This window comes from Urtica dioica, chromosome 6 (assembly GCF_054948205.1).
Source record: "Urtica dioica subsp. dioica isolate 48M chromosome 6, U.dioica_male_clone48M_v1_H2, whole genome shotgun sequence".
Classification (NCBI taxonomy): domain Eukaryota; kingdom Viridiplantae; phylum Streptophyta; class Magnoliopsida; order Rosales; family Urticaceae; genus Urtica; species Urtica dioica.
The window spans coordinates 17,638,473-17,648,839 of NC_142761.1; positions in this window are offsets into that span (position 1 = coordinate 17,638,473).

The following is a 10,367-nucleotide window of genomic DNA, read 5'->3' on the forward strand; positions in this document are numbered from 1 at the left end:
ACATATCATTTCATAGCTTATGTATTCTCATTTGAGAAACTCAGAGTTCTAGATTCACTATGTGATATAGACAAGAACTATAGGTGAAGTATGTCGGAATCGATCTAGGGTTTAAGAAAATAATTAACGCTTCGGTAAGCGCCGGAATTTTAAAAAATTTCTTTTACAAGTAAAAACAGTTTTTTACTAACCTAGACAAAGAGCAAGTACATATAAATAAAAACTATTATGAGCTAAGAAGTTTACTAACCTTTCTTGAAGCTTAACTTTGAGAAGCTTTTGGAAAGTTTGCAACGCTCGTCTCCCCTCGCAGCACGTCTCTCTTTCTTTCCTCGGCACGTCGAGCAACCACGAAAGTTTCTATCACTAAATCACTCGAAATAAAGGAATCAGTGAGTGGGCACTTTTAAACACTACGACTTAAGAACGAGTCTTGAAGTCACAGAGCTAAACTCTAGGTCAAATTAGGACCTAGGTGACAAAATAATAAAACGAAATTGACTAGAGAGAGAGAGGAGAGGGGCGGCCACAAGTTCTAGAGAGAGAGACTCTCAATCTCTAACTTATGTGGAATGAATGAAAGTGTGGAATGAGGCTCCTATTTATAGGAGAGGTCTCACCTTCAATAAGGTAGTTTCCTCTTCTATAGAATTTCACATATTCAAGAACCAATTTCCCTTTTCCTTCAAAGAGTCACAAGGCCAAGACTTGCCAAGCAAGTCCTTGGATTTGTTTCCTCTTTTATTTGCTTCTCTCTTGACTCATTTGGGCGCCCACCTTGGTTTCCCCTTAGGGGAAATTTGTTTCCTCTTTTTCTTTTGGCAAGTATCTTCATACATTCATGCACAAAATATTCTCTCTTTATTTGGGTATGTTGGGCACCTATACCATCTAGAAAAAGGCTTCTAGAAGCTTTTCCATTTGTTCATAACAACATGAAAAAGGCCCATTAAGAATTTTCAATAAAATTCCTATGAAATGAAGTTAATCCACAAGGCCCAATTAATCTTATTATGGCCGAGTGTTACTTGTCATCAAATGACCATGTCAAAAAATTTATTGACATTCATTTCATCCTATGTCTCAAAAGACAAAAATACCCTTTTGACAATTTTCGTTCTTGTTTTGACTTAGCTTCCAGTTTAACTATTCCTATCGATGTGATTCGTGACAGTGACCTCATGGACCCAAATGAACAAAGCTTGAGCTAAACACTTGGACTCAAAAGTTCACAAACCTTTTCCAAGTTTCGCTTAATGCCAATTGACTCCACTAAAGAGTTGACACTGACAATCTCTCAGTTCAAATGAATTTATTTTCTACTCAAGAATTCAACCTAATTATGATGAGCGGATCCACTAAATATTATCTATGTTTACCCTTCATGAATGTCATCAGCTAGTCGGGATTTACTAAATTACCATTTTACCCTTCTAGCTGTTATTTCCTCAACTCCTTTGTCGCTTGTGAATAAGTTAGAAACAATGTATTGACGAGGAGCTAACAAGTCACATTGTTTCATCCAAAAGAGTCAGGACTCAATTTGGACACTGGCCAGTTCATTTATTCACACTCCAAGGAACAAAGCATGAGGTGACATACATTGCATTTCAGCAATCTTGTACATGAATTCCATATCTATGACAACTTCACAAATTTACTCATGACATTCTCACAACTTAGTACTTCACCAATAGGCCCTGTTCGGAATCACATAGTGAGTCCGAACTCTGACTTTCTCAAATGAGAATACTAAGGTGTGAAATGACATGTCTCATTTCAGGATTAAGGTAAGCACGATGCAATTCATACGTAGTGACTTCGAGACATAAGAGGTTAAATGGTTTGTTCTTATCTTTTCTCTAGAAGTGCACTGGTTAATTCAGTACCTTCGGAAGATACTTAGAAGAACTATAGAGTCTCAAACTCTCAATGCCTCATAACCAGACATCATAGATTCTTCTAACAATGATACTGAGGTCAATAGTCCTTTGACCCTTAGATTGCGAATATATCGTTTTAAGCAAACTACGAAGAGTTTGTTCATGCAAATCTACATTTGTCTCTTCGTAAGTTATTTAGTTTGTTTATGGACTAAAGACTAATGTTTTATCATAAAGCTTAAGACAAGGAAGATTGAATGAACGTTTCAACTTTTTATTAATCAATAAGCAATTACAAGCAAGAGTCTTCATGAGACTTTATTACATCAAATGTAGAATATAAAGATTACAACTCTTCTTGTGGGCACCATTGACAACAAACTCCCACTTGACTCAAAGAAGATGTGTGTAGTCTTTCATGCCTAATCCCTCTCGATGTTGGTCGAAGACCTTGTTCGCTAGGGCCTTTGTGAATGGATCTGCTAGGTTGTCCACCGTTGAGATCTTCTTCACGTCCACGTCTCCGCGCTGCACGATCTAAGCCATACAGCCTCTTTGGATGCTTCACAAGCAGCCACATATTCTGCTTCCATTGTGGAGTCAGCAATGGAAGATTGCTTAATACTCCTCCACACAACAGCTCCACCATTAAGGATGAACACAGATCCCGAAGTGGATTTCCTGGAATCCTTATCCGCTTGAAAATCGGAGTCTGTATATCCCGTCATAATCAGGTCAGTACCTGAGTATGTAAGCCTCAAGTTCCTAGTTCTTCGAAGATACTTAAGAACATGCTTAACAGAAATCTACTGCTCGGGTCCAGGGTTGGATTGGAAACGGCTGACTACACCAACAGCGAAACATATATCAGGTCTAGTGCAAAGCATAGCATACATGAGGCTTCCTACGGCAGAGGCGTAAGGAATTTTCCTCATGTCTTCAATCTCTTGTGCAGTCTTGGGAGACTGGTCCTTAGAGAGTGAAACTCCATGCCTAAAGGGTGTTTGGCTCTTCTTGGAGTCTTGCATCTAGAAGCGATCCATTACCTTATCAATATAAGATGCTTGAGATGTTGGAATCGATCTGGGGTTTAAGAAAATAATTAACGCTTCGGTAAGCAGCGGAATTTTAAAAATTTTCTTTTACAAGTAAAAATGGTTTTTTTACTAACCTAGACAAAGAGCAAGTACATGTAATTAAAAACTATTATGAGCTAAGAAGTTTACTAACCTTTCTTGATGCTTGATCTTTGAGAAGCTCTTAGAAAGTTGCAACGCTCGTCTCCCCTCGCAGCAAGTCTCTCTTTCTTTCCTCGGCACCTCGAGCAACCACGAAAGTTTCTATCACTAAATCACTCGAAATAAAGGAATTAGTGAATGGGCACTTTTAAACACTACGACTTAAGAACGAGTCTTGAAGTCGCAGAGCTAAACACTAGGTCGAGTGAGGACCTAGGTGCCAAAACAAGAAAAATCGAAAATAAACTAGAGAGAGAGAGAAGAGGGGCGGCAACCACAAGTTCTAGAGAGAGAAGCTCTCAATCTCTAACTTATGTGGAATGAATAGAATGAGAGGAATGAGGGTCCTATTTATAGGAGAAGGGTTGGCCTTGGAAAGAAGTAGTTTCCTCTTATTTTCCAAGCCTTTATGAGCAATCTTTATTTCCCATTCCTATCCAAGATAGGCGCCCACCTCATGCACATCCACAAGGGATTAGTTTCCTCTTTTGTTTCTCTCTTGGTTGCCTTGGCCGAAATTCCCTATACAAGTATGGGAAATTTGTTTCCTCTTTTTCTTTTGGCAAGTATCTTCATTCATTAATGCACAAAAGGAACTCTCTTTCTCTTTGGTATTTGGGCGCCCATTTCTTATCTAGAAGGAGCTTCTAGAAGCTTCTTCATTTGTTCATGACAACATAAGAAAGGCCCATTAAGAATTTTCAATAAAATTCTTATGAAATGAAATTAATTCACAAGGCCCAATGATCAAGTCATGGCCGAGTGACATTAGGTCATCAAATGAACATGTCAAAAAATTTATTGACATCCATTTCATCCTATGTCTCAAAAGACAAAAATACCCTTTTGACAATTTTCGTTCTTGTTTTGACTTAGCTTCCAGTTTAACTATTCCTATCGATGTGATTCGTGACAGTGACCTCATGGACCCAAATGAACAAAGCTTGAGCTAAACACTTGGACTCAAAAGTTCACAAACCTTTTCCAAGTTTAGCTTAATGCCAACTGACTCCACTAAAGAGCTGACACTGAAAATCTCACGGTTCAAATGAATTTATTTTCTACTCAAGAATTCACCTAATTATAATGAGCGGATCCATTGAATATTATCTATGCTACCCTTCATGAATGTCATCAGCTAGTCGGGATTTACTAAATTACCATTTTACCCTTCTAGCTGTTATTTCCTCAACTCCTTTGTCGCTTGTGAATAAGTTAGAAACAATGTATTTGACGAGGAGCTAACAAGTCACATTGTTTCATCCAAAAGAGTCAGGACTCAATTTGGACACTGGCCAGTTCATTTATTCACACTCCAAGGAACAAAGCATGAGGTGACATACATTGCATTTCAGCAATCTTGTACATGGATTCCATATCTATGAGAACTTCACAAAGTTACTCATGACATTCTCACAACTTAGTACTTCACCAATAGGCCCTGTTCGGAATCACATAGTGAGTCCGAACTCTGACTTTCTCAAATGAGAATACTAAGGTGTGAAATGGCATGTCTCATTTCATGATTAAGGTAAGCATGATGCAATTCATACATAGTGACTTCGAGACATAAGAGGTTAAATGGTTTGTTCTTATCTTGTCTCTAGAAGTGCACTGGTCAATTCAGTACCTTCGGAAGATACCTAGAAGAACTATAGAGTCTCCAACTCTCAATGCCTCATAACCAGACATCATAGATTCTTCTAACAATCGTACTGAGGTCAATAGTCCTTTGACCCTAAGATTGAGAATATATCGTTTTAAGCAAACTACGAAGAGTTTGTTCATGCAAATCTACATTTGTCTCTTCGTAAGTTGTTTAGTTTGTTTATGGACTAAAAGACTAAGGTTTTATCATAAAGCTTTAAACAAAGAAAGAATGAATGAATGTTTCAACTTTATTAATGAATGAATAGGCAATTACAAGCAAGAGTCTTCATGAGACTTTATTACATCAAATGTACAAAATAAAGATTACAACTCTTCTTGTGGGCACCATAGACAACATGAGAGAGCGACAGGGTCCGGTTTTTCCTATCTCGAAAGATTTGGATTCCCAGAATGTATGCGGCTTCTCCTAGATCCTTCATATTGAATTGCTTTGCCAGCCAGACCTTAACCTCAGATAACTTACCCACGTCAGTACCAATGAGTAGTATATCATCGACATATAGCACCAGAAACACAACTTTGCCTTCGTGTATTAACTTGTAAACACAAGGCTCATCTATTGACTGTTCAAAGCCAAAGCTCTTTACAGTTTCATCGAATCTAATATTCCATGACCTAGATGCTTGCTTTAATCCATAAATGGACTTAAGTAACTCACAAACCTTGGTCTCTTGGCCTTCTTCCACGAAACCGTCTGGTTGAGCCATGTAAATGCGCTCGTCAAGATTGCCATTCAGAAATGCTGTCTTGACATCCATTTGCCAGATCTTATAGTCGAGAGCTGCAGCTATGGATAGGAGTATGCGGATGGATTTAAGCATCGCGACTGGCGAGAAGGTTTCTTCATAGTCAATCCCTTCTTGTTGGGTATAACCCTTCGCCACAAGTCGTGCTTTGAACGTCTCGACGTTCCCATCAGGACCCCTTTTCTTCTTGTATATCCATTTACACCCTACGGGTTTAATCCCTTCAGGAAGGTCTACAAGTTTCCAGACTTTGTTGACATACATCGAGTGAATTTCAACTTTCATGGCGTCAAGCCAAAGGTTTGATTCAGAACAAGCCATCGCTTGGCTATAGGAAACAGGATCATCCATGTCAGAGACGGCTACAAGAGAGTCTCCATAAGACATGTACCTGTCAGGCTTTTGAGTAGCCCTCCCACTACGTCGAAGTACTACTTGACGAGATTCTGATGAGTTAGGTTGTGTTTCAGTTGGGGTAAGAACAGTTCTTACAGATGAGGTAGAAGCTTCCTCACCCAACTTTTCTTCAAGCACAATTTTGCTTCTAGGTTTTGCATCTTTCATAAAGTCCTTCTCAAGGAAACGAGCATTCGTGCTAACGAAAGTCTTATCGTCCTCGGGACTATAGAAGATGAAACCCTTGGTTTCCTATGGATATCCCACAAACAAGCACAATTCTGATCTACTAGCCAACTTGCTAGTCTTTTGCCTTAGCACGTATGCAGGGCAACCCCAAATTCGGATGTGGCCGAAACTTACTTTACGGCCAGTCCATCTTTCATAAGGAGTACCAGGAACCGTTTTAGACGGAACTTGGTTCAGAATGTAAGCGGCTGTTTCGAGGGCATATCCCCAAAAGGAAAGAGGGAGTGATGAGTAACTCATCATTGATCTAACCATCTCCATAAGAGTTCGGTTTCTTCTCTCTGACACTCCGTTTTGTTGAGATGTGCCAGGTGCGGTAAGCTGAGAAGTAATACCTTCTTCTTTAAGAAAGTCATCGAACTCTCCAGACATATACTCACCACCTCGATCAGATCGAAGTGTTTTGATCACTTTGCCAGTTTGCTTTTCCACTAAAGCCCTAAAGACCTTAAATACGTTAAAGGTCTCGGATTTGTGTTTGAGCAAATAGATAAAACCATATCATGAGTAATCATCGGTGAATGTAACGAAGTATTCATATCCTCCACGTGCATGTTGGCTGAGTGGACCACATACATCAGAATGTACTAGCTCCAGCAACTCAGTGGCTCTTCGACCCTTATCGGAGAAAGGTCGCTTAGTCATTTTTCCTTCTATGCAGGATTCACAAGTAGGTAGTGAACCTATTGCAGAGGCTTGGAGTAGACCATCCCTCACAAGTCTCTTAATCCTATCTAGACTGATATGACCAAGTCTTAAGTGCCAAAGGTATGTTGACTTTGTTAGATCGGAGGATTCAGAAAGTTTGATCCTCTTTGGCTCCCTAATTAGATCATTATCTATTTCGGTGTCTAAAAGAGAAGGTTTAATGGGATAGATGTAGAAAAGAGCATTCTTCATACATGCATCAGTGACAAAAGAATTATCAGGAAACGAAATACGAATTCCATTCTCAATGAACTTTAAACAATAATCTTGCTCACGAAGACGAGCAACGGATATTAAGTTCTTCCCAAAGGTAGGAACAAAATAAACATTATTCAAGTTTAAAGTGCGATCTTCAAAAGACAGCATCACGGATCCCACAGCCTTCGCGGGCACCAGGCTCCCATCACCCCATTTGAAACAGAACTCACCTTCCTTTAAGCTTTTGGTTTTCTTGAAACCATTCAAGGAACAACAAATATGGTTAGTAGCAGCGGAGTCAAGAATCCACGTTGATACATTATCAGCTACTAAGCATGCTTCGGTAACTAGTACAATACTATGTTCATTTGCTTTTAGATAGGCGGGACAGTTCCTTTTATCGGCCTTGTAAGGTCCCTTCTCAGTTCTAGAGGCGGAGGCTTTGTGCTCAGTAGCATGTGCCTCTCCTTGATTCCTCTTTCTCTTAGTGAGACCTACAGCAGTGTGAAGTTCCTTCATAAGCTTGGTAATAGTGTACTCTAGCTTGTTTATGGAGTAGTTCATCTTGGAGGAATCAAGAGATGCGGGGAGAGTTTCTAAGATCATATCTATGACACTCTTCTCATCAATCTCAGATCCTAGGATTTCCATTTTATTTAGAAAACTAATGATCAGTATCATAAAGTCTCCAACAGGAGTCCTAGCCTTCATGTGACAGTTCATAAACTGTCGGACTGCTTTTTGCCTTGCTTGACGCCTTTGCCCTTCAAACATCTCATGGAGATTGTTGAGCATGTCGGTGGTAGTCTCGATGTCACGATGTTGTCGTTGCAACACATTGTTCATTGATGCCAAGATATAGCACCTCACAATCTTATTGGAGCAGAGCCAGGCCGCCAAGGCGTCTTTGTCCTCTTGAGTCGAATCATCATTTGTCAGAGGAGGACACGGGGTGGTGAGTACCCATTTGTGCTTGTTAAAGGTAGGTATTATGTCGAGGTTATGTTTCCAATTAACGTAGTTTTCGTTTTCGAGTTTGTTCGAGGAAAGGATGAAAAAGAAAGAGTTGGGAGACATATTGCCTATAAAAGTTGAAACAAGTTTATGATTAGTCTTTGGTTTAGGATTTAAGTTTGTTTAAGACTTTGATAAAATCAAAAGGTGTTATAAACCAAACGATAATTTACTCCTTCGAGGGAAGGCCGCAAAAAATCTCCATTTATAAGTAAATGACACATCATTAATGCTTAGCCAAGATGTCAATACACCAATTTTGACCAGCCACCTTTTAAATTGGTTTGATCACTCACATCCTTTCGCAGGGCCTCGAGGGAGGATTACTAGGGATTGAGTGTAAGTGTGTAACCAACCACTTAGTCCAAAAGATTGACTTTGAAAAACAATCCGCCGAGGGGAGGTCTTGTCTCATTGTCTCACTTTCGGATTTAGCTCATTGAGCAATGATCAGTGCAAAGCGCCCTTGAGTACTCTCATTTAAGAGAGGGCCACGAGGGTGACTCTTAGTCCGGCGACACTTGCATTTTTCATTAGTGTTGGAGATCGTGGGTAACAAACAACAAGTATAACCCTCCCACTTAGTTTTTGGAGTTGGTTCATCGACTCTTATAAGTTCGGAAACAGATTTCCTAGTTAAAGAGCGACAGAGCGGACAACTAGAAGAGAATCCTAGATCGACATGTTCAGAGCAGTATTAGTGCATAAAGGCACAAGGTACATACTCGATCTTTTCCTATTTTCTATTTCGGGAAAGTGCGTGAGGGAAGTGTGAACTTCAACTCACTCGAACACTTGAAAGTTTGAGATTACACATCTTTTTATTTTTCGGCTTGTCTACAAGGAGACCTCCCACTCAAATTTTCAAGAGCATATAGATTTTGAACATATGTGATATAGATATAGTTTTGAAAACATTTTGAAAATTTATTTGATTTGGATGACAAAATATTTTCAAGTTTGAAAGTGAAAACGGTTTTTCAAAATTCAAACTAGTTTTGTGAAAATTCAATTTCAATTAAACTTTCAAAAATCAAAACATTTTAATCTTACACATCATGTTTATAATCTTATGAAAAACATTTTTTCTCAAGAAAATTTTCTCATTAGAGTTCTATAACTCATGGTAGTGGGGCTGAAAATCCGGAATTCAAAAAAAAACTGGAGTTTCGGAACAGCCGCGCACCTCGGAGTAAAATCGCCATCACTGCCGGCTCCAATGTTCTTTTGACCTGAAACCGGTGGCATTGGACAGAGGAAAGACAGAGCTTTCATTTGATTCAAGAATCATCAAATTTAGATTTCTGAGCAGAGAGTTATGGCATTTTTAATGCGGGTTTACTCCAGCTCGAAGAAAAAGAAATAATTAAAGCTTAGTCCTTTTTAGGTGCGAAAAAGAATAGAGTGTAACGGAACGTTTTATGAAGGTTGTTAAAGCTTTTATTTGTGTTTTATTAGCAAGGTAATAACAAGGCATAAAAGAAATAACAACAAGCATAAAATTCAAGTAAAAATAAGAAACTAGTAAGACAAGAAAAGTAGTCACAAAATTTTACTCGAAATTTCTCAAACCTTTAAAACACGTTTTTCAATATAAAAAATTAAAAACTTTTAGAACTGATTCTAATGTGTTTTAAAAACATCCCAAACTCATAGAAAATCAACATGATTTTTAATTTAAAGTCAAGAGCAATAAATTAAAAAAAATCTAAGATAACAATTCTAACTTGTCACAAAATTAGTAAACTTTCGAAAACGATTTTCAAGCTCATATTTTTAAATACATGTATATGCTAATCTTTGACCATAGCTCTGATACCATTTGTTGGAATCGATCTAGGGTTTAAGAAAATAATTAACGCTTCGGTAAGCGGCGGAATTTTAAAAATTTTCTTTTACAAGTAAAAACAGTTTTTTACTAACCTAGACAAAGAGCAAGTACATATAAATAAAAACTATTATGAGCTAAGAAGTTTACTAACCTTTGTTGAAGCTTGAACTTTGAGAAGCTTTTGGAAAGTTTGCAACGCTCGTCTCCCCTCGCAGCACGTCTCTCTTTCTTTCCTCGGCACCTCGAGCAACCACGAAAGTTTCTATCACTAAATCACTCGAAATAAAGGAAGCAGTGAGTGAGCACTTTTAAACACTACGACTTAAGAACGAGTCTTGAAGTCGCAGAGCTAAACTCTAGGTCAAATGAGGACCTAGGTGCCAAAACAATAAAACGAAATTGACTAGAGAGAGAGAGGAGAGGGGCGGCCACA